Genomic DNA, 23,519 nt, shown 5'->3' on the forward strand with positions numbered 1-23,519 from the left:
GACAAAAACTCCCCTTATTTAGTATAGCTATCACTAACTTCCCTACATATATCTAACACATCCTGATATTATAGATGGACCTTAAGCAATCTATGACATATGTGGCAACAGTGCCCTTCATTCCCACATATAAATTATATATTTTTTCCAAGCCCTAAATACAAGCTATAATGGCTAGTTAGAGATATCAGGCGTAAATACATCTAGCCATGATACATGTCCCTCTGTAGTCTTTTTTATTCACACAATAGTACTCTATTGTACACACTTTATAGTAAACACCCATATACAATTTATTCCCACACACCTAGTTACAATTATTACATTGTATCTGATAATTATGTATGTATTTACAACTTTTGTGCTACCCCTGTATCACTTGTAACAGTATTGTCACAGTATTGTATTCACTGCCTTTCAGGAGTGGTCTGGGCGCTACTGGAGATTACGTGATGATGTATGACACCTAGGCATCACGTCCGGTTTCTCCGGTGCGGAAGCGGTGGGGCCAGTGGCGTCCAGGACAGCTCGTGGGCTATTTAGCCTCTGACAGGTAAGCACACATTGCACTGTTATTTTTGTTTCAGGAGTCTGAGGATGGGCATTACAGCCCAAAAACGTTCACTCTTATGAGGAAATAAATGCACTAATTTTACTTACGGCGAGTGTCTCTGTTCATTGAACCACCAATCTATATATATATATGTGTGTGTGTGTGTATGCATATCCGTGTGTACGTACTTTTTTTAATGTATCTATGTGTATATATGTATTTACTGACACAGATATAAACAGATAACTACATATGTATACACATATAAACATATATACAGGGAGTGCAGAATTATTAGGCAAGTTGTATTTTTGAGGATTAATTTTATTATTGAACAACAACCATGTTCTCAATGAACCCAAAAAACGCATTAATATCAAAGCTGAATAGTTTTGGAAGTAGTTTTTAGGTTGTTTTTAGTTATAGCTATTTTAGGGGGATATCTGTGTGTGCAGGTGACAATTACTGTGCATAATTATTAGGCAACTTAACAAAAAACAAATATATACCCATTTCAATTATTTATTTTTACCAGTGAAACCAATATAACATCTCAACATTCACAAATATACATTTCTGACATTCAAAACAAAACAAAAACAAATCAGTGACCAATATAGCCACCTCTCTTTGCAAGGACACTCAAAAGCCTGCCATCCATGGATTCTGTCAGTGTTTTGATCTGTTCACCATCAACATTGCGTGCAGCAGCAACCACAGCCTCCCAGACACTGTTCAGAGAGGTGTACTGTTTTCCCTCCTTGTAAATCTCACATTTGATGATGGACCACAGGTTCTCAATGGGGTTCAGATCAGGTGAAGAAGGAGGCCATGTCATTAGATTTTCTTCTTTTATACCCTTTCTTGCCAGCCACGCTGTGGAGTACTTGGACGCGTGTGATGGAGCATTGTCCTGCATGAAAATCATGTTTTTCTTGAAGGATGCAGACTTCTTCCTGTACCACTGCTTGAAGAAGGTGTCTTGACTCCATCCTCAACCCGAAAAGGCCCCACAAGCTCATCTTTGATGATACCAGCCCAAAACCAGTACTCCACCTCCACCTTGCTGGCGTCTGAGTCGGACTGGAGCTCTCTGCCCTTTACCAATCCAGCCACGGGCCCATCCATCTGGCCCATCAAGACTCACTCTCATTTCATCAGTCCATAAAACCTTAGAAAAATCAGTCTTGAGATATTTCTTGGCCCAGTCTTGACGTTTCAGCTTGTGTGTCTTGTTCAGTGGTGGTCGTCTTTCAGCCTTTCTTACCTTGGCCATGTCTCTGAGTATTGCACACCTTGTGCTTTTGGGCACTCAAGTGATGTTGCAGCTCTGAAATATGGCCAAACTGGTGGCAAGTGGCATCTTGGCAGCTGCACGCTTGACTTTTCTCAGTTCATGGGCAGTTATTTTGCGCCTTGGTTTTTCCACACGCTTCTTGCGACCCTGTTGACTATTTTGAATGAAACGCTTGATTGTTCGATGATCACGCTTCAGAAGCTTTGCAATTTTAAGAGTGCTGCATCCCTCTGCAAGATATCTCACTATTTTTGACTTTTCTGAGCCTGTCAAGTCCTTCTTTTGACCCATTTTGCCAAAGGAAAGGAAGTTGCCTAATAATTATGCACACCTGATATAGGGTGTTGATGTCATTAGACCACACCCCTTCTCATTACAGAGATGCACATCACCTAATATGCTTAATTGGTAGTAGGCTTTCAAGCCTATACAGCTTGAAGTAAGACAACATGCATAAAGAGAATGATGTGGTCAAAATACTCATTTGCCTAATAATTCTGCACTCCCTGTATATATATATATACACTGTGTGCAGAATTATTAGGCAAATTAGTATTTTGACCACATCATCCTCTTTATGCATGTTGTCTTACCCCAAGCTGTATAGGCTCGAAAGCCTGCTACCAATTAAGCATATTAGGTGATGTGCATCTCTGTAATGAGAAGGGGTGTGGTCTAATGACATCAACACCCTATATCAGGTGTGCATAATTATTAGGCAACTTCCTTTCCTTTGGCTAAATGGGTCAAAAGAAGGACTTGACAGGCTCAGAAAAGTCAAAAATAGTGAGATATCTTGCAGAGGGATGCAGCACTCTTAAAATTGCAAAGCTTCTGAAGCGTGATCATCAAACAATCAAGCGTTTCATTCAAAATAGTCAACAGGGTCGCAAGAAGCGTGTGGAAAAACCAAGGCGCAAAATAACTGCCCATGAACTGAGAAAATTCAAGCGTGCAGCTGCCAAGATGCCACTTGCCACCAGTTTGGCCATATTTCAGAGCTGCAACATAACTGGAGTGCCCAAAAGCACAAGGTGTGCAATACTCAGAGACATGGCCAAGGTAAGAAAGGCTGAAAGACGACCACCACTGAACAAGACACACAAGCTGAAACGTCAAGACTGGGCCAAGAAATATCTCAAGACTGATTTTTCTAAGGTTTTATGGACTGATGAAATGAGAGTGAGTCTTGATGGGCCAGATGGATGGGCCCGTGGCTGGATTGGTAAAGGGCAGAGAGCTCCAGTCCGACTCAGATGCCAGCAAGGTGGAGGTGGAGTACTGGTTTGGGCTGGTATCATCAAAGATGAGCTTGTGGGTCCTTTTCGGGTTGAGGATGGAGTCAATCTCAACTCCCAGTCCTACTGCCAGTTTCTGGAAGACACCTTCTTCAAGCAGTGTTACAGGAAGAAGTCTACATCCTTCAAGAAAAACATGATTTTCATGCAGGACAATGCTCCATCACACGCGTCCAAGTACTCCACAGCGTGGCTGGCAAGAAAGGGTATAAAAGAAGAAAATCTAATGACATGGCCTCCTTGTTCACCTGATCTGAACCCCATTGAGAACCTGTGGTCCATCATCAAATGTGAGATTTACAAGGAGGGAAAACAGTACACCTCTCTGAACAGTGTCTGGGAGGCTGTGGTTGCTGCTGCACGCAATGTTGATGGTGAACAGATCAAAACACTGACAGAATCCATGGATGGCAGGCTTTTGAGTGTCCTTGCAAAGAAAGGTGGCTATATTGTCACTGATTTGTTTTTGTTTTGTTTTTGAATGTCAGAAATGTATATTTGTGAATGTTGAGATGTTATATTGGTTTCACTGGTAAAAATAAATAATTGAAATGGGTATATATTTGTTTTTTGTTAAGTTGCCTAATAATTATGCACAGTAATAGTCACCTGCACACACAGATATCCCCCTAAAATAGCTATAACTAAAAACAAACTAAAAACTACTTCCAAAACTATTCAGCTTTGATATTAATGAGTTTTTTGGGTTCATTGAGAACATGGTTGTTGTTCAATAATAAAATTAATCCTCAAAAATACAACTTGCCTAATAATTCTGCACTCCCTGTATATATATATATATATATATATATATATATATATATATATATAAGTGCATTGAAGCCCTTTGCAGTCAAGTAGCGGAAACATGTAAAATCATATTTATGTAATATTCATATTTAATAAAGTGTTTAACTATGTATTTACTGTAAATATTTAACACACTGGCAGGAGTGATGAATAGCGCTCCACTTATAATCTAGCTCATAGTCAGATATTACATACTTTTTAAAAAAAATATCTTTGAGGCTCCCTGTAGCATAATAATAAGTGTTATTAAAAAGTGCTAATGTTATTGTAGTAGGTAATGGGTTAGTTTCTATAATATCCTACTACATGCCTCCAAATATTTCCTGGGGAACTATTCAGGATGGTGAGGCTTTTGCCTTAGTCAGGGAGATACATGAGGCTTTGAGGCTCCCTGTAGCATAATAATAAGTGTTATTAAAAAGTGCTAATGTCATTGTAGTAGGTAATAGTTAGTTTCTATAATATCCTACTACACACCTCCAAACATTTCCTGGGGAACTATTCAGGATGGTGAGGCTTTTGCCTTAGTCAGGGAGATACATGGGGCAGAAACATAGCAAATCAAAAGTGCAATTACATGCAATTAATTTAGTGGCTAGTGGCCGCAGTTACATGCAATTAATTTAGTGGCTAGTGGCCGCAGTTACATGCAATTAATTTAGTGGCTAGTGGCCGCAGTTACATGCAATTAATTTAGTGGCTAGTGGCCGCAGTTACATGCAATTAATTTAGTGGATAGTGGCCTGAGCTGGGGTAGGGAGTTGGGCAGAGCTGGTGGGCAGTGAATTGATCAGGACCTGTTTAGGAGGACCATGACATTTATAAGGATCTGGGGAGCTGCTGGGGCTACAATGGGCAGAGCTCCCAAACTGTGAGAATCCCTCAAAATGCAGAAATGGTGGTCAGTTTATCAAAGCAGGGGATAATCAGTGGTTTAAAATCTTAAAATATTGATTAAAAAAATTCTTCATCTGCTCCTATGTAACACACAGTTTATATACTTTTGCACCATGTTTTACCAGGCGGAAAAAAACTCAGCTCATAGTAAACATAATCTATTGCATTTTATTTTTAACTCTTAGCATCTTTGTAGTTTTGAAGGTGTCTTCTTATTATGCAATACTTTATGCCTTATGGTCTACTTTTTTAAGAACCTTTGGTCAGTTTCGGCAGCCATTAAAAGATAATTTTATGCAGAGTAAACTTGTTGCACATTATTGTTTATCAGCTCTCATTGAAATCAAAGGGGGGCTGACAATATTAAACTACTGCTGATATTTAGCAAGTGCTAAGTAAAATAAAACCTGGACTATGTAAACATTTTAACCATTATAATGTCAATTTTAATGGTTAAAGTCTTTACAAAATTTTATTATTGGCAACTATGTAAACACAATTTTAATAGTATCTTCCCGCTCTTGTGATGTTGTCGAAATATGTACAAGGATTCCTGATCCAAAGCATATAAAATAACAACATTGAAATGTTGGCCTATGGAAACTGATAAAATCTTATATTGGCTCAGAGAAACGTGAATATGTATGTGTGTGTTATCATTAAGAACTGCATTACAGGTGATTTCCTGATATGCTGCAGGTATGCTCCGATTCCCCTTACGCCATTGTTCCCCAGTATAAACCATTAGGTGGGTGTTAGATGGTCTAAGAGTGTTTGTGATGAGTTAAAGGCCCCAATTTATCAAGGTCTGTCAGACCTGATCCGACAGTGCAGATCAGGTCCGACAGACCTCGCTGAATATGGCGAGCAGTACGCTCGCCGTATTCAGTATTGCACCAGCAGCTCACAAGCGCTAAATGCATGCTAAATGCTTTTTAAAGTGCTTGGCAATAACTGGCTTGTGTTGTTATTTACTGGTTACTATAGTAATGATGTTCTATGATGACATCATCTTGATGCAACGGCACACTTGATGCGAAATTTAAGCTAATTTCAGATGAATCACATCAATAATACCTCAAAGTGATAGTTAAGTAAATCAACCAGAACCAGCAAACCTGTATACTATTGTTTAATGGTTACTATGGTAACATCCGATTTCTGATGACGTCAGTTCGACGACATGGTTACGTGATGCGGCATACGTGATGTTGTTTTCAGCTAAACCACATTAGTGAGCATGATGCACAAAGTGAGATTGTTTGTGTGTTCTAAACAATTTCTTGCTTTGTTCCATTTGACAAACGTTATGGATTTGTTTATGATATAATTTAAATGCTTGCTGTTTATCCTGGGTGTCTGATATTCAGTTTTTTTCAATAATGATGTGTCTGTCCCTCAGTGGGTCTACAAACACACACACACATATATATATATATATATATATATATATATATATATATATACAAAAGTGAGTACACCCTCACATTTTTGTAAATATTTTATTATATCTTTTCATGTGACAACACCGAAGACATCACACTTTGCTACAATGTAAAGTAGTGAGTGTACAGCCTGTATAACAGTGTACATTTGCTGTCCCCTTAAATTAACTCAAAAGTGAGTACACCCCTAAGTGAAAATGTCCAAATTGGACCCAAAGTGTCAATATTTTGTTTTGCCACCATTATTTTCCAGCACTGCCTTAACCCTCTTGGGCATGGAGTTCATCAAAAGCTTCACAGGTTGCCACTGGAGTCCTCTTCCACTCCTCCATGGCAACATTACGGAGCTGGTGGATGTTAGAGGCCTTGTGCTCCCCCATCTTCCGTTTGAGGAGGCCCCACAGATGCTCAATAGGGTTTAGGTCTGGAGACATGCTTGGCCAGTCCATCACCTTTACCCTCAGCTTCTTTAGCAAGGCAGTGGTCGTTATCATGTTGGAATACTACCCTGCGGCCCTGTCTCCAAAGGGAGGGGATCATGTTCTGCTTCAGTATGTCACAGTACATGTTGGCATTTATGGTTTCTCAATGAACTGTAGCTCCCCAGTGCCAGCAGCACTCATGCAGGCCCAGACCATGACACTCCCACCACCATGCTTGAATGTAGGCAAGACACACTTGTATTTGTACTCCTCACCTGGTTGCCACCACACAGGCTTGACACCATCTAAACCAAATAAGTTTATCTTGGTCTCATTGGACCACAGGACATGGTTCCAGTAATCCATGTCCTTAGTCTGCTTGACTTTAGCAAACTGTTTGCGGGCTTTCTTGTGCATCATCTTTAGAAGAGGCTTCCTTCTGGGACGACAACCATGCAGACCAATTTGATGCAGTGTGCGGCGTATGGTCTGAGTACTGACAGGCTGACCCCCCACCCCTTCAACCTCTGCGGCAATGCTGGCAGCACTCATACGTCTATTTCCCAAATGACGTTAAGCATGTGCACTTAAATTCTTTGTTCGACCATGGTGAGGCCTGTTCTGAGTGGAACCTGTCCTGTGAAACCGTTGTATGTTCTTGCCCACCATGCTGCAGCTCAGTTTCAGTGTCTTGGCAATCTTCTTATAGCCTAGGCCATCTTTATATAGAGCAACAATTATTTATTTCAGATCCTCAGAGAGTTCTTTGTCATGAGGTGCCATGTTGAACTTCCAGTGACCAGTATGAGAGAGTGTGAGAGTGATAACACCAAATTTAACACACCTGCTCCCCATTCACACCTGAGTCCTTGTAACACTAATGAGTCACATGACACCGGGAAGGGAAAATGGCTAATAGGGCCCAATTTGGACATTTCCACTTAGGGATGTACTCACTTGTGTTGCCAGCGGTTTAGACATTAATGGCTGTGTTTTGAGTTATTTTGAGGGGACAGCAAATTTACACTGTTATACAGGCTGTACACTCACTACTTTACATTGTAGCAAAGTGTCATTTCTTCAGTGTTGTCACATGAAAAGATATAATAAAATATTTACAAAAATGTGAGGGGTGTACTCACTTTTGTGAGATACTGTATATATATATATATATATATATATATATATATATATATATATATATATATATATATATATATATATTACAAGAAAGGGAGGAGTCGGTGGGGGATCTTCTAGTCCCTTAATGAAAAGAGTAATAGAGAAGTACACCACATACACCAGGATTGGCGCTGTGTATGTAGTAAGCAAGGTTAATGGTGGGGAATCCTAAGTCAGCAGGTAGTATCTCAAAAATTTGAAAGATATCTCCTCTATGGAAGGTGAGAATATCTTAAAAAGAGAAATGGAAAGAAGAGGGTGAGAAAAGCGCTGTATAAGGATTGGGTTCCCAAAATTTGCTGTAAATTGAATAATTTTGTATAGGTGTGTATTATATGTATTAGTACACAAATGTTGTGGTGCAAATTAGTGTTTTAGCCACATCAGATTTTATCTCCTGAAGCAAATAAAAATAAATATAAAATAAAATAAAATAAAATAAAAACTAAAGATGGTTTAGTTTGATGTTACAAAAAACCTATGTTAAAACATGTCCATTCAAAATGTATGTAAAAAAGGTAATGGTAGTTAGAATTAATCACACTTTAGTATCCGGTAGGTATTGCACTTACTAGAACAAACCTCAATCATATGAGGTAAGTTGCCGCCTCTGTAAGTGGAAAACTTCCGAAAATCTGCAGTGGTAAAAAGTGCTTGGCTGTGTCTTTTATTCTTCTCCTCTCAGAGTATGGGGTTGATATCCAGACCTGTCCCAATAGGAAGCTGGTGATGTATTCTCCCCAGGAATCCAGCAGGTTTATGCAGAATAAGAGGCAGGAGAAAAAGAATATATAGTGTAATACTGTTTATTAGAATAAAAACAATATATTAAAACAGACAAGTGGCCACTCACATTTAGTATCCTCAAATCTATGAGGTATATTAAAAACACTTAGCAGTAGCCTGTGATTGAAGAGCTGTTCTATGGGAAATCAATGGTGTTGTGTCTCTGTCAAAGGATAGCCATCCTTCCCAAATCTAGATAGTCTCTCCGTAATACAGCACAAATCCAAAGAGTATAAGTCAAATGTGCAAAAGCTGAGCACAATCCGAAGTAAGTAGATACTATAAGATAATGTTAAAAACACTCCAAATGGAGCCAAAAAGTTTTCCCTTACGCGTTTCAAAGGTGTGTTTCTCCTTCTTCTTCAGAGGGTATTCATATTTTTCCTGTTTCCTGTCTCCGTTTCTAAAAGCCGGGCGGCGGCAAGCCCCTAAAAATCCCTAATTATTATGATTGGACAGAGTATCTGTCAGTCAATTTGTCTATATGCTGCGTAATATGCTCTGTAATGAGCGTGCTTGAGTATTGGTTATGATGTTAACATAGCGTATGACGTTACTGCGTGTACGTATACGTCTGTGATTGTAGTATTTCTTTTCCGGAGGTGTCCATGGTAACACTTTGTGTTTACAATGTTCTGTGTGCTGGATATAGAGGCTTGATGTATGAATAAAAACAAGAGGTAAGCCAGCAATCCCAGGATACACAGAGTGTTACATGATAGGCCCAATGATAATAATATTATTTAAACAATATTTCAAACAAAAATAGATCGCAATTGATTTTATTTCTTAGCTAAATACTAGCTTCATTTGCGGTAGGGTATATAAAGTGTATAGAGATTTGGACCCCCCTAAAGGCATATTATGATGGTGCTTATAATTTTCTTTCCAATAGCAAAATGCAATGCAAGATATTTCATATGAAATGATTTGTGACATGGATTTGTTTAATATATTAAACTACTAGTGAGTATGTGTTTCTTATTACACACTCTACATACAAATTTTTTATTATTTATTATTTTTATTCTATCAAGTTATTTTGCTTGATTCCTTGTTTTTGTTATGAGTATCTGTTCGTTATAGTTTCCTTATCTGAATTGGTAAGGTAAACATTTCCATAATATATACATTATAAAAACATATATATATATATATATATATATATATATATATATATATATATATATATATAACACACACACACATATATATATATATATATATATATATATATATATACATACACGTATACATATGTATGCTTGATCTAAAGCAATTGTTATACTTTTTGAAATAAATCCTCATTTAATTCCTATAATAATTATTGTCACTTCCATTTGTATATTCAGTGTTAATGTCTGATATATGTAAGAGAGATCATCCCAAAATATTAATATGAGCAATGGTAGAGTGACAAAATGAAATGAAGAGTAGATGACAGACCCAAAAGTGGAAGAGGGAGAGGAAGGGAGGGGGAAAGAAAGTGTAGGGAAGGGATAGAATACAACAATACTAAAAAAGATAGTGAAAGATGAAATATTTGGAGGGGAGGCTTGTTTAATTCATATTCTCTTTATTCTAAGAAAGCAGCAAGGTCAATGTCCTTATTTAAACCTCTAGGGTTCATTGTTCCAAATTGGTGAATCCAAAAGGTTTCCCTTTTTCTCAGATGTAATTCCCTAGTGGTGCCTTCAGGTGCTTTTTTAATGTGTTCTAAAATGGTTCCCTTCAAACTAGTAGGATCCTTATTGTGAAAATTTTTAAAATGTAGTGGCACACTGTGATTCTTCTCACCACCTTCAATGTTCCTTATATGTTTTAATAACCTTTTCTTGTAGGGCCTTGTTGTTTGCCCTATGTATTGCAATTTGCAACTGCATTCTAGAAGGTAAACCACAAAATCTGTTTTACAATTAGTTAGTGTCGTGATGTCATGTATTTTGTTTCTGGTAGTTGAAACAATTTTTTGGTGGGTTTGTTACCATTGTAATGGTGTGTGCAGGCTGCACAATTTAACCTGTTACATTTGAAAAAACCTGTACTATTTGATCCTAACCAATTGTTTTTGGTTTTATCTTTATCTTTCATCTTAAGTTTACTTGGGGCTACTATTGATTTGAGATTTCTGTTTTTTCTATATATTATTTCCGGTTTCTTGTCCCCAATACCTTTTAGTAGTGGGTCTTTAGTCAGTACATGCCAATGTTTTTTGAAAAATTTTTCTATCTCTTTTGCACTTGTATTGAAGGTAGTTATAAAGGTAACTCCTGTCTTTCTCTTCCTTTTTGTATTTTTTACCAAGAGTTTATTCCTATCCATCTTTTTTACTTTTTCATAGGCAGTTTTTAAATTCTGTTCTTTATAGCCCTTAAGCAATAGTTTAGTTGTTAGAGATTTAGATTCTTCCTCGAAATCTTTATTTTTCGAGCAGTTTCTTTTTAGTCTTTGATACTGCCCGAATAGAATGTTATTTATCCAATTTTGGTGATGTCCGCTCTTGGCGTTAAGGTAACTATTACTGTCGGTTGGTTTCTTGTAAAGTCTGGTCAGGATTTTGTTATTTTCTACGAATAAAATTAAGTCAAGGAATTCTACAGGGAGTGCAGAATTATTAGGCAAATGAGTATTTTGACCACATCATCCTCTTTATGCATGTTGTCTTACTCCAAGCTGTATAGGCTCGAAAGCCTACTACCAATTAAGCATATTAGGTGATGTGCATCTCTGTAATGAGAAGGGGTGTGGTCTAATGACATCAACACCCTATATCAGGTGTGCATAATTATTAGGCAACTTCCTTTCCTTTGGCAAAATGGGTCAAAAGAAGGACTTGACAGGCTCAGAAAAGTATAAAATAGTGAGATATCTTGCAGAGGGATGCAGCACTCTTAAAATTGCAAAGCTTCTGAAGCGTGATCATCGAACAATCAAGCGTTTCATTCAAAATAGTCAACAGGGTCGCAAGAAGCGTGTGGAAAAACCAAGGCGCAAAATAACTGCCCATGAACTGAGAAAAGTCAAGCGTGCAGCTGCCAAGATGCCACTTGCCACCAGTTTGGCCATATTTCAGAGCTGCAACATCACTGGAGTGCCCAAAAGCACAAGGTGTGCAATACTCAGAGACATGGCCAAGGTAAGAAAGGCTGAAAGACGACCACCACTGAACAAGACACACAAGCTGAAACGTCAAGACTGGGCCAAGAAATATCTCAAGACTGATTTTTCTAAGGTTTTATGGACTGATGAAATGAGAGTGAGTCTTGATGGGCCAGATGGATGGGCCCGTGGCTGGATTGGTAAAGGGCAGAGAGCTCCAGTCCGACTCAGACGCCAGCAAGGTGGAGGTGGAGTACTGGTTTGGGCTGGTATCATCAAAGATGAGCTTGTGGGGCCTTTTCGGGTTGAGGATGGAGTCAAGCTCAACTCCCAGTCCTACTGCCAGTTTCTGGAAGACACCTTCTTCAAGCAGTGGTACAGGAAGAAGTCTGCATCCTTCAAGAAAAACATGATTTTCATGCAGGACAATGCTCCATCACACGCGTCCAAGTACTCCACAGCGTGGCTGGCAAGAAAGGGTATAAAAGAAGAAAATCTAATGATATGGCCTCCTTGTTCACCTGATCTGAACCCCATTGAGAACCTGTGGTCCATCATCAAATGTGAGATTTACAAGGAGGGAAAACAGTACACCTCTCTGAACAGTGTCTGGGAGGCTGTGGTTGCTGCTGCACGCAATGTTGATGGTGAACAGATCAAAACACTGACAGAATCCATGGATGGCAGGCTTTTGAGTGTCCTTGCAAAGAAAGGTGGCTATATTGGTCACTGATTTGTTTTTGTTTTGTTTTGAATGTCAGAAATGTATATTTGTGAATGTTGAGATGTTATATTGGTTTCACTGGTAAAAATAAATCATTGAAATGGGTATATATTTGTTCTTTGTTAAGTTGCCTAATAATTATGCACAGTAATAGTCACCTGCACACACAGATATCCCCCTAAAATAGCTATAACTAAAAACAAACTAAAAACTACTTCCAAAACTATTCAGCTTTGATATTAATGAGTTTTTTGGGTTCATTGAGAACATGGTTGTTGTTCAATAATAAAATTAATCCTCAAAAATACAACTTGCCTAATAATTCTGCACTCCCTGTATTTCTATTGTACTATTTTTTTCTGTAAAGTTGAGATTAAAGTCATTTTGATTTATGTATGATACAAAATTTTTTAGTTCTGTGTCATCGCCGTTCCATATGACTATGATGTCATCAATGAAACGGGCCCATGTCACTATTTTGGACATGAAAGGATTATTATTCCAGATGTGGGTGTCTTCCCAAAGTCCCATGTACAGATTGGCGTAGCTAGGGGCAAATTTGGTCCCCATAGCTGTACCGCCAATCTGTACATAGAAATCATTATTAAAATTGAAATAATTTTTTTCCAGAATGAATTTTATTGATTCTGTTATGAATTCCTTCTTCTTTTCCTCTAAATTAGTGATTTTGTTAAACCAATATTTAATTGCTTCAATGCCTTGGTGATGAGGTATGTTAGTATATAATGCGCTCCCATCGAGTGTGAGCCATTTGTAACTTGATTTCCATTCTATATTAGTTAGTTTTTCTATAACGTGTGGGGTGTCTCTGATATATGCTTTCAAATTTGGCACTAGTGGCTGTAAATAAGAATCCACAAATTCTGATAATTTGGTTGTTAGGGAGCCTATGCCCGAAATTATCGGTGTCCCTGGTGGGTTCTGTTGATCTTTATGAATTTTCGGTAGGTGATAAAAGGTAGCTACCTTTGGTGTGTTCTGTGTTAAAAACTTAATTTCCTGTTCATTTATTACCCCCTCAAATTTTGCAGTGTCAAGGTGACTCTTGTATTCTTTCAAGAAAGATTGTGTGGGATCATTTTGTATTTTCTTATATGTTTTCTCATCTTTTAATAATCTCTCTGCTTCTTGAATGTATGTTACTCTATCTTGAATTACAATGCTACCTCCTTTGTCCGCCTCTCTTATTGTAATATCTGTGTTGTTCTTAAGTTGTTTTAGAATGCTCTTTTCTTTTTTAGTTAAATTATCATGTTTTACTTTGTGTTCACTGCACATTTTATATATATCATCTTGTACTAGTTGGGAAAAGACCGGAATGTGATATCCTTTAGATTGTGTGGGAAAAAAGGTGGATGAGGGTTTGAATTTAGTGTGGACCAAAGTAGATTTTAGTTGTATCTTCTATTTTTGAATCTATATCCACTTGGCTGTCTGTCATGTCACTTTCTATAAACAGTTGTTCTAAATTGATCAGAGACTCTAAATCTTGATCGTCTAGTTCCCTTATGTTAGTATTTTCCATGTTTTTGATACGGTCTTTCTTGATTTTTTCAAAATGTCTATAAAGGGTCAACTTCCTTATGAATTTGTGTGTATCTATGAATAATTCAAAAGCATTTGGTCCTCTTTTGGGAGCAAATGTAAGACCTTTCTGAAGTATATTATTTTCTGTTTCTGTTAATACTTTAGTGGAAAGGTTAAACATTTGGATACAGTTTTCTCTTTTTGTTACTACATCTTTGTTGATCTTATCCCTTTTTGTTTTTTTGAGTTGGACCATTCTTCCTGCTCTACACCCTCTTCTTCTTCTCCCCTTCCTCTTTTTTGAGGCTTTGATTTTTGTCTCCAAAATGGGGTTGTTGGTATGTCTAGTTGTATCTGGGGCTCTTTCTGGGGATGATTCATGTATGTTTGTCTGGGTATTTGTTGTTTGTAATGTTGGTTCTTGTTTTGTTGAAATTTTGGATTGTAATGATTTTGATAGTAATGTTGTGGTCTTGGTGATATTTGTTTGCGATGGTCTAAAAAACGTGACTGTTGAAAAGAATTATGATTACCATGGTTGTAATTGTTATGATAGTTATCCTTATGTGTGTGGTTATGTATAGTGTTTCTGTTCCTGTTATGGATAAATCTAGGTGGTATATATGTAGATTTCTGTTTGGCAAATGTCGGATCTTTAGATTTGTTTATAGTATTGTTGAAATGGGTATTGGTCTGATGTGAATGGTTTACAAATGTTCTATAATCTGTATTGGTTGAAAACTGAGGTGAATAGATATCCTCAAAGGGGTCATCTTTCGAAGTACTTTGTGGATTTTCTGTCTCCCTAGGTGTAGCATTATTAGTTAGTGGTAGGCCGATTTGGTGTGATAACAAATTATTCTCTGTTTTGTTCATCTTCATTAATTGGTAATCCCTTCTAAACTTATCTTTCTTTTTGTTATCTACTTGCTTTTCAAATCTCTTAATCTTATTTCTGTTCTCTGTATCTAGTTCCTTGTAGTAGACATCCCCCTTAAAAAGATTTAGTTTTTGTCGGATGTCAGTAATTTGTTCTGTAAAGGTTTTAACTTTCTTAGTTCTATATTTGATGAGGATTTTTATTAGAGTCATTGAACAGTCTTCTAAGGCTGTCTCCCATTCGACAATAGTTACATTTCTGTATCCTCAAAAATAGGGTTTTTTTCTAGTCTTAGGCCCTGTGGAATGATACAGTACTTTAAGAACCTTTCTAGGTTGTTGCTGTCGTACCAGTTGAGAAGTTGTTTTTTGCTCAACTTCTCTAATTTTTCAAATAGTTTCTTAGGGTCTGTCATAGTCAAATTACTTTCTAACGTCATATCTTCTATATCAATGGAGATGTTTCTTTGTTTAGGGGCTGGGTCAAAATATGCCCCATATTCCAATTCTCCAGAAGTTTCCATTCTATCTATGTTAAATATAATGTAGATCTTTTATAGAGAAGTGAATTATTTGTATAATGGAATTATGTTTATTTGCTTGTGCAGTTGTTTCAAATCCAAAAAGGATTTTTTTGTATAATTAATAAACTTTTTTATAAGAATTATAAGACACCATATCTTGCTAAACTACACTTCACTGCTGCTAATCTGACTTAGCAAAAGCCAGGATGGCTAGTGAAAAGGAATGTGACAAGAAAGGGAGGAGTCGGTGGGGGATCTCTAGTCCCTTAATGAAAAGAGCAATAGAGAAGTACACCACATACACCAGGATTGGCGCTGTGTATGTAGTAAGCAAGGTTAATGGTGGGGAATCCTAAGTCAGCAGCTAGTATCTCAAAAATTTGAAAGATATCTCCTCTTTGGAAGGTGAGAATATCTTAAAAAGAGAAATGGAAAGAAGAGGGTGAGAAAAGCGCTGTATAAGGATTGGGTTCCCAAAATTTGCTGTAAATTGAATAATTTTGTATAGGTCTGTATAATATGTATTAGTACACAAATGTTGTGGTGCAAATTAGTGTTTTAGCCACATCAGATTTTATCTCCTGAAGCAAATAAAAATAAATATAAAATAAAATAAAATAAAAACTAAAGATGGTTTAGTTTGATGTTACAAAAAACCTATGTTAAAACATGTCCATTCAAAATGTATGTAAAAAAGGTAATGGTAGTTAGAATTAATCACACTTTAGTATCCGGTAGGTATTGCACTTACTAGAACAAACCTCAATCATATGAGGTAAGTTGCCGCCTCTGTAAGTGGGAAACTTTCGAAAATCTGCAGTGGTAAAAAGTGCTTGGCTGTGTCTTTTATTCTTCTCCTCTCAGAGTATGGGGTTGATATCCAGATCTGTCCCAATAGGAAGCTGGTGATGTATTCTCCCCAGAAATCCAGCAGGTTTATGCAGAATAAGAGACAGGAGAAAAAGAATATATAGTGTAATACTGTTTATTAGAATAAAAACAATATATTAAAACAGACAAGTGGCCACTCACATTTAGTATCCTCAAATCTATGAGGTATATTAAAAACACTTAGCAGTAGCCTGTGATTGAAGAGCTGTTCTATGGGAAATCAATGGTGTTGTGTCTCTGTCAAAGGATAGCCATCCTTCCCAAATCTAGATAGTCTCTCCGTAATACAGCACAAATCCAAAGAGTATAAGTCAAATGTGCAAAAGCTGAGCACAATCCGAAGTAAGTAGATACTATAAGATAATGTTAAAAACACTCCAAATGGAGCCAAAAAGTTTTCCCTTACGCGTTTCAAAGGTGTGTTTCTCCTTCTTCTTCAGAGGGTATTCATATTTTTCCTGTTTCCTGTCTCCGTTTCTAAAAGCCGGGCGGCGGCACGCCCCTAAAAATCCCTAATTATTATGATTGGACAGAGTATCTGTCAGTCAATTTGTCTATATGCTGCGTAATATGCTCTGTAATGAGCGTGCTTGAGTATTGGTTATGATGTTAACATAGCGTATGACGTTACTGCGTGTACGTATACGTCTGTGATTGTAGTATTTCTTTTCCAGAGGTGTCCATGGTAACACTTTGTGTTTACAATGTTCTGTGTGCTGGATATAGAGGCTTGATGTATGAATAAAAACAAGAGGTAAGCCAGCAATCCCAGGATACACAGAGTGTTACATGATAGGCCCAATGATAATAATATTATTTAAACAATATTTCAAACAAAAATAGATCGCAATTCATTTTATTTCTTAGCTAAATACTAGCTTCATTTGCGGTAGGGTATATAAAGTAGATAGAGATTTGGACCCCCCCTAAAGGCATATTATGATGGTGCTTATAATTTTCTTTCCAATAGCAAAATGCAATGCAAGATATTTCATATGAAATGATTTGTGACATGGATTTGTTTAATATATTAAACTACTAGTGAGTATGTGTTTCTTATTACACACTCTACATACAAATTTTTTATTATTTATTATTTTTATTCTATCAAGTTATTTTGCTTGATTCCTTGTTTTTGTTATGAGTATCTGTTCATTATAGTTTCCTTATCTGAATTGGTAAGGTAAACATTTCCATAATATATACATTATAAAAACATATATATATATATATATATATATATATATATATATATATATATATATATATAACACACATACATATATATATATATATATATATATATATATATACATACACATATACATATGTATGCTTGATCTAAACCAATTGTTATACTTTTTGAAATAAATCCTCATTTAATTCCTATAATAATTATTGTCACTTCCATTTGTATATTCAGTGTAAATGTCTGATATATGTAAGAGAGATCATCCCAAAATATTAATATTGAGCAATGGTAGAGTGACAAAATGAAATGAAGAGTAGATGACAGACCCAAAAGTGGAAGAGGGAGAGGAAGGGAGGGGGAAAGAAAGTGGAGGAAAGATGAAATATTTGGAGGGGAGGCTTGTTTAATTCATATTCTCTTTATTCTAAGAAAGCAGCAAGGTCAATGTCCTTATTTAAACCTCTAGGGTTCATTGTTCCAAATTGGTGAATCCAAAAGGTTTCCCTTTTTCTCAGATGTAATTCCCTAGTGGTGCCTTCAGGTGCTTTTTTAATGTGTTCTAAAATGGTTCCCTTCAAACTAGTAGGATCCTTATTGTGAAAATTTTTAAAATGTAGTGGCACACTGTGATTCTTCTCACCACCTTCAATGTTCCTTATATGTTTTAATAACCTTTTCTTGTAGGGCCTTGTTGTTTGCCCTATGTATTGCAATTTGCAACTGCATTCTAGAAGGTAAACCACAAAATCTGTTTTACAATTAGTTAGTGTCGTGATGTCATGTATTTTGTTTCTGGTAGTTGAAACAATTTTTTGGTGGGTTTGTTACCATTGTAATGGTGTGTGCAGGCTGCACAATTTAACCTGTTACATTTGAAAAAACCTGTACTGTTTGATCCTAACCAATTGTTTTTGGTTTTATCTTTATCTTTCATCTTAAGTTTACTTGGGGCTACTATTGATTTGAGATTTCTGTTTTTTCTATATATTATTTCCGGTTTCTTGTCCCCAATACCTTTTAGTAGTGGGTCTTTAGTCAGTACATGCCAATGTTTTTTGAAATTTTTTTCTATCTCTTTTGCACTTGTATTGAAGGTAGTTATAAAGGTAACTCCTGTCTTTCTCTTCCTTTTTGTATTTTTTACCAAGAGTTTATTCCTATCCATCTTTTTTACTTTTTCATAGGCAGTTTTTAAATTCTGTTCTTTATAGCCCTTAAGCAATAGCTTAGTTGTTAGAGATTTAGATTCTTCCTCAAAATCTTTATTTTTCGAGCAGTTTCTTTTTAGTCTTTGATACTGCCCGAATGGAATGTTATTTATCCAATTTTGGTGATGTCCGCTCTTGGCGTTAAGGTAACTATTACTGTCGGTTGGTTTCTTGTAAAGTCTGGTCAGGATTTTGTTATTTTCTACGAATAAAATTAAGTCAAGGAATTCTATTTCTATTGTACTATTTTTTTCTGTAAAGTTGAGATTAAAGTCATTTTGATTTATGTATGATACAAAAATTTTTAGTTCTGTGTCATCGCCGTTCCATATGACTATGATGTCATCAATGAAACGGGCCCATGTCACTATTTTGGACATGAAAGGATTATTATTCCAGATGTGGGTGTCTTCCCAAAGTCCCATGTACAGATTGGCGTAGCTAGGGGCAAATTTGGTCCCCATAGCTGTACCGCCAATCTGTACATGGAAATCATTATTAAAATTGAAAGAATTTTATTGATTCTGTTATGAATTCCTTCTTCTTTTCCTCTAAATTAGTGATTTTGTTAAGCCAATATTTAATTGCTTCAATGCCTTGGTGATGAGGTATGTTAGTATATAATGCGCTCACATCGAGTGTGAGCCATTTGTAACTTGATTTCCATTCTATATTAGTTAGTTTTTCTATAACGTGTGGGGTGTCTCTGATATATGCTTTCAAAGTTGGCACTAGTGGCTGTAAATAAGAATCCACAAATTCTGATAATTTGGTTGTTAGGGAGCCTATGCCCGAAATTATTGGTCTCCCTGGTGGGTTCTGTTGATCTTTATGAATTTTCGGTAGGTGATAAAAGGTAGATACCTTTTAGAAACGGAGATAGGAAACAGGAAAAATATGAATACTCTCTGAAGAAGAAGGAGGAACACACCTTTGAAACGCGTAAGGGAAAACTTTTTGGCTCCATTTGGAGTGTTTTTAACATTATCTTATAGTATCTACTTACTTCGGATTGTGCTCAGTTTTTGCACATTTGACTTATACTCTTTGGATTTGTGCTGTATTACGGAGAGACTATCTAGATTTGGGAAGGATGGCTATCCTTTGACAGAGACACAACACCATTGATTTCCCATAGAACAGCTCTTCAATCACAGGCTACTGCTAAGTGTTTTTAATATACCTCATAGATTTGAGGATACTAAATGTGAGTGGCCACTTGTCTGTTTTAATATATTGTTTTTATTCTAATAAACAGTATTACACTATATATTCTTTTTCTCCTGCCTCTTATTCTGCATAAACCTGCTGGATTCCTGGGGAGAATACATCACCTATTGGGACAGATCTGGATATCAACCCCATACTCTGAGAGGAGAAGAATAAAAGACACAGCCAAGCACTTTTTACCACTGCAGATTTTCGGAAGTTTCCCACTTACAGAGGCGGCAACTTACCTCATATGATTGAGGTTTGTTCTAGTAAGTGCAATACCTACCGGATACTAAAGTGTGATTAATTCTAACTACCATTACCTTTTTTACATACATTTTGAATGGACATGTTTTAACATAGGTTTTTTGTAACATCAAACTAAACCATCTTTAGTTTTTATTTTATTTTATTTTATATTTATTTTTATTTGCTTCAGGAGATAAAATCTGATGTGGCTAAAACACTAATTTGCACCACAACATTTGTGTACTAATACATATTATACACACCTATACAAAATTATTCAATTTACAGCAAATTTTGGGAACCCAATCCTTATACAGCGCTTTTCTCACCCTCTTCTTTCCATATATATATATTAATATATATATATATCAATAGCAAATAGAAACCCACAGGAACCAGCATTCCAAGTATAAAAACGTATAGATTTTTTTCATTCAAATAAAAGATACATGGGCACCAAGGCAGGGTAGAAAGGTAGAAGAAACAGTCTTATGCGTTTCGGCAATGCGTAGCCATAATCATAGACCATACTTTCTCACAGGTGTCACTTTTACTTATACCATACAAAAGTTATTCATTGGAGGATAAAAACACACCCCCTCTTCCCTCCCTCGCCTAATTAAAGGGGCCAACATTAAGCATTTAACTTTAGCAGCAGCATGGAAATACTATTTAAAAAGGAGAACAAACTACATCGTCTTAGTGAACGTTAAAACTAAAGACATAGATCAAAAGCAATCAATACATACTGTAGTTAAACCACAGATTAATTTCAATATAATATATCATATAAGATATAGACCCAAATAAAGTCACATAAGCATACAGAGGCCTAGATTTGGAGTTTGGCGTTAGCCGTGAAAACCAGCGTTAGAGGCTCCTAACGCTGGTTTTAGGCTAACTCTGGTATTTGGAGTCACTCAAAAAAGGGTCTAACGCTCACTTTTCAGCCGCGAATTTTCCATACCACAGATCCCCTTACGTAAATTGCGTATCCTATCTTTTCAATGGGATTTTTCTAACTCCGGTATTTAGAGTCGTGTCTGAAGTGAGCGTTAGAAATCTAACGACAAAACTCCAGCCGCAGGAAAAAAGTCAGTAGTTAAGAGCTTTCTGGGCTAACGTCGGTTTATAAAGCTCTTAACTACTGTACTCTAAAGTACACTAACACCCATAAACTACCTATGTACCCCTAAACCGAGGTCCCCCCACATCGCCGCCACTCTATTACATTTTTTTAACCCCTAATCTGCAGACCGCCAACTACGTTATACTTATGTACCCCTAATCTGCTGCCCCTAACACCGCCGACCCCTGTATTATATTTATTAACCCCTAACCTGCCCCCCACAACGTCGTCGCCAGCTACCTACACTTATTAACCCCTAATCTGCCGACCGCAAAGCGCCGCCACCTACGTTATCCTTATGTACCTCTAATCTGCTGCCCCTAACACCGCCGACCCCTATATTATATTTATTAACCCCTAATCTGCCCCCCACAACGTCGCCTCCACCTGCCTACACTTATTAACCCCTAATCTGCCGAGCCGACCTGAGCGCTTCTATAATAAAGTTATTAACCCCTAATGCGCCTCACTAACCCTATAATAAATAGTATTAACCCCTAATCTGCCCTCCCTAACATCGCCGACACCTAACTTCAATTATTAACCCCTAATCTGCCGACCGGAGCTCACCGCTATTCTAATAAATGTATTAACCCCTAAAGCTAAGTCTAACCCTAACACTAACACCCCCCTAAGTTAAATATAATTTTAATTTAACGAAATTAATTAACTCTTATTAAATAAATTATTCCTATTTAAAGCTAAATACTTACCTGTAAAATAAACCCTAATATAGCTACAATATAAATTATAATTACATTGTAGCTATTTTAGGATTGATATTTATTTTACAGGCAACTTTGTAATTATTTTAACCAGGTAATAAAGCTATTAAATAGTTAAGAACTATTTAATAGCTACCTAGTTAAAATAATTACAAAATTACCTGTAAAATAAATCCTAACCTAAGTTACAATTAAACCTAACACTACACTATCATTAAATTAATTAAATAAAATACCTACAATTACCTACAATTAAACCTAACACTACACTATCAATACATTAATTAAATACAATATCTACAAATAACTACAATGAAATAAACTAACTAAAGTACAAAAAATAAAAAAGAACTAAGTTACAAAAAATAAAAAAATATCTACAAACATAAGAAAAATATTACAGCAATTTTAAACTAATTACACCGACTCTAAGCCCCCTAATAAAACAACAAAGCCCCCCAAAATAAAAAAATGCCCTACCCTATTCTAAATTACTAAAGTTAAAAGCTCTTTTACCTTACCAGCCCTGAACAGGGCCCTTTGCGGGGCATGCCCCAAGAAGTTCAGCTCTTTTGCCTGTAAAAAAAATATACAATACCCCCCCCCAACATTACAACCCACCACCCACATACCCCTAATCTAACCCAAAACCCCCTTAAATAAACCTAACACTAAGCCCCTGAAGATCTTCCTACCTTATCTTCACCATACCAGGTTCACCGATCCGTCCTGAAGAGCTCCTCCGATGTCCTGATCCAAGCCCAAGCGGGGGGCTGAAGATGTCCATGATCCGGTAGAAGTCTTCATCCAAGCGGGGCAGAAGAGGTCTTCCATCCGATTGAAGTCTTCATCCAAGCGGGGCAGAAGAGGTCTTCCATCCGATTGAAGTCTTCATCCAGGCGGCATCTTCTATCGACATCCATCTGGAGCGGAGCGGCAGCATCCTGAAGACCTCCGACGCGGAACATCCATCCTGGCCGACGACTGAACGACGAATGATGGCTCCTTTAAATGACGTCATCCAAGATGGCGTCCCTCGAATTCCGATTGGCTGATAGGATTCTATCAGCCAATCGGAATTAAGGTAGGAATATTCTGATTGGCTGATGGAATCAGCCAATCAGATTTAGCTCGCATTCTATCGGCTGATCGGAACAGCCAATAGAATGCGAGCTCAATCTGATTGGCTGATTGGATCAGCCAATCGGATTTAACTTGATTCTGATTGGCTGATTCCATCAGCCAATCAGAATATTCCTACCTTAATTCCGATTGGCTGATAGAATCCTATCAGCATATCGGAATTCGAGGGACGCCATCTTGGATGACGTCATTTAAAGGAACCGTCATTCGTCATTCAGTCGTCGGCCAGGATGGATGTTCCGCGTCGGAGGTCTTCAGGATGCTGCCGCTCCGCTCCAGATGGATGTCGATAGAAGAGGCCGCCTG

This window comes from Bombina bombina, chromosome 8 (genome assembly GCF_027579735.1).
Source record: "Bombina bombina isolate aBomBom1 chromosome 8, aBomBom1.pri, whole genome shotgun sequence".
NCBI lineage: Eukaryota > Metazoa > Chordata > Amphibia > Anura > Bombinatoridae > Bombina > Bombina bombina.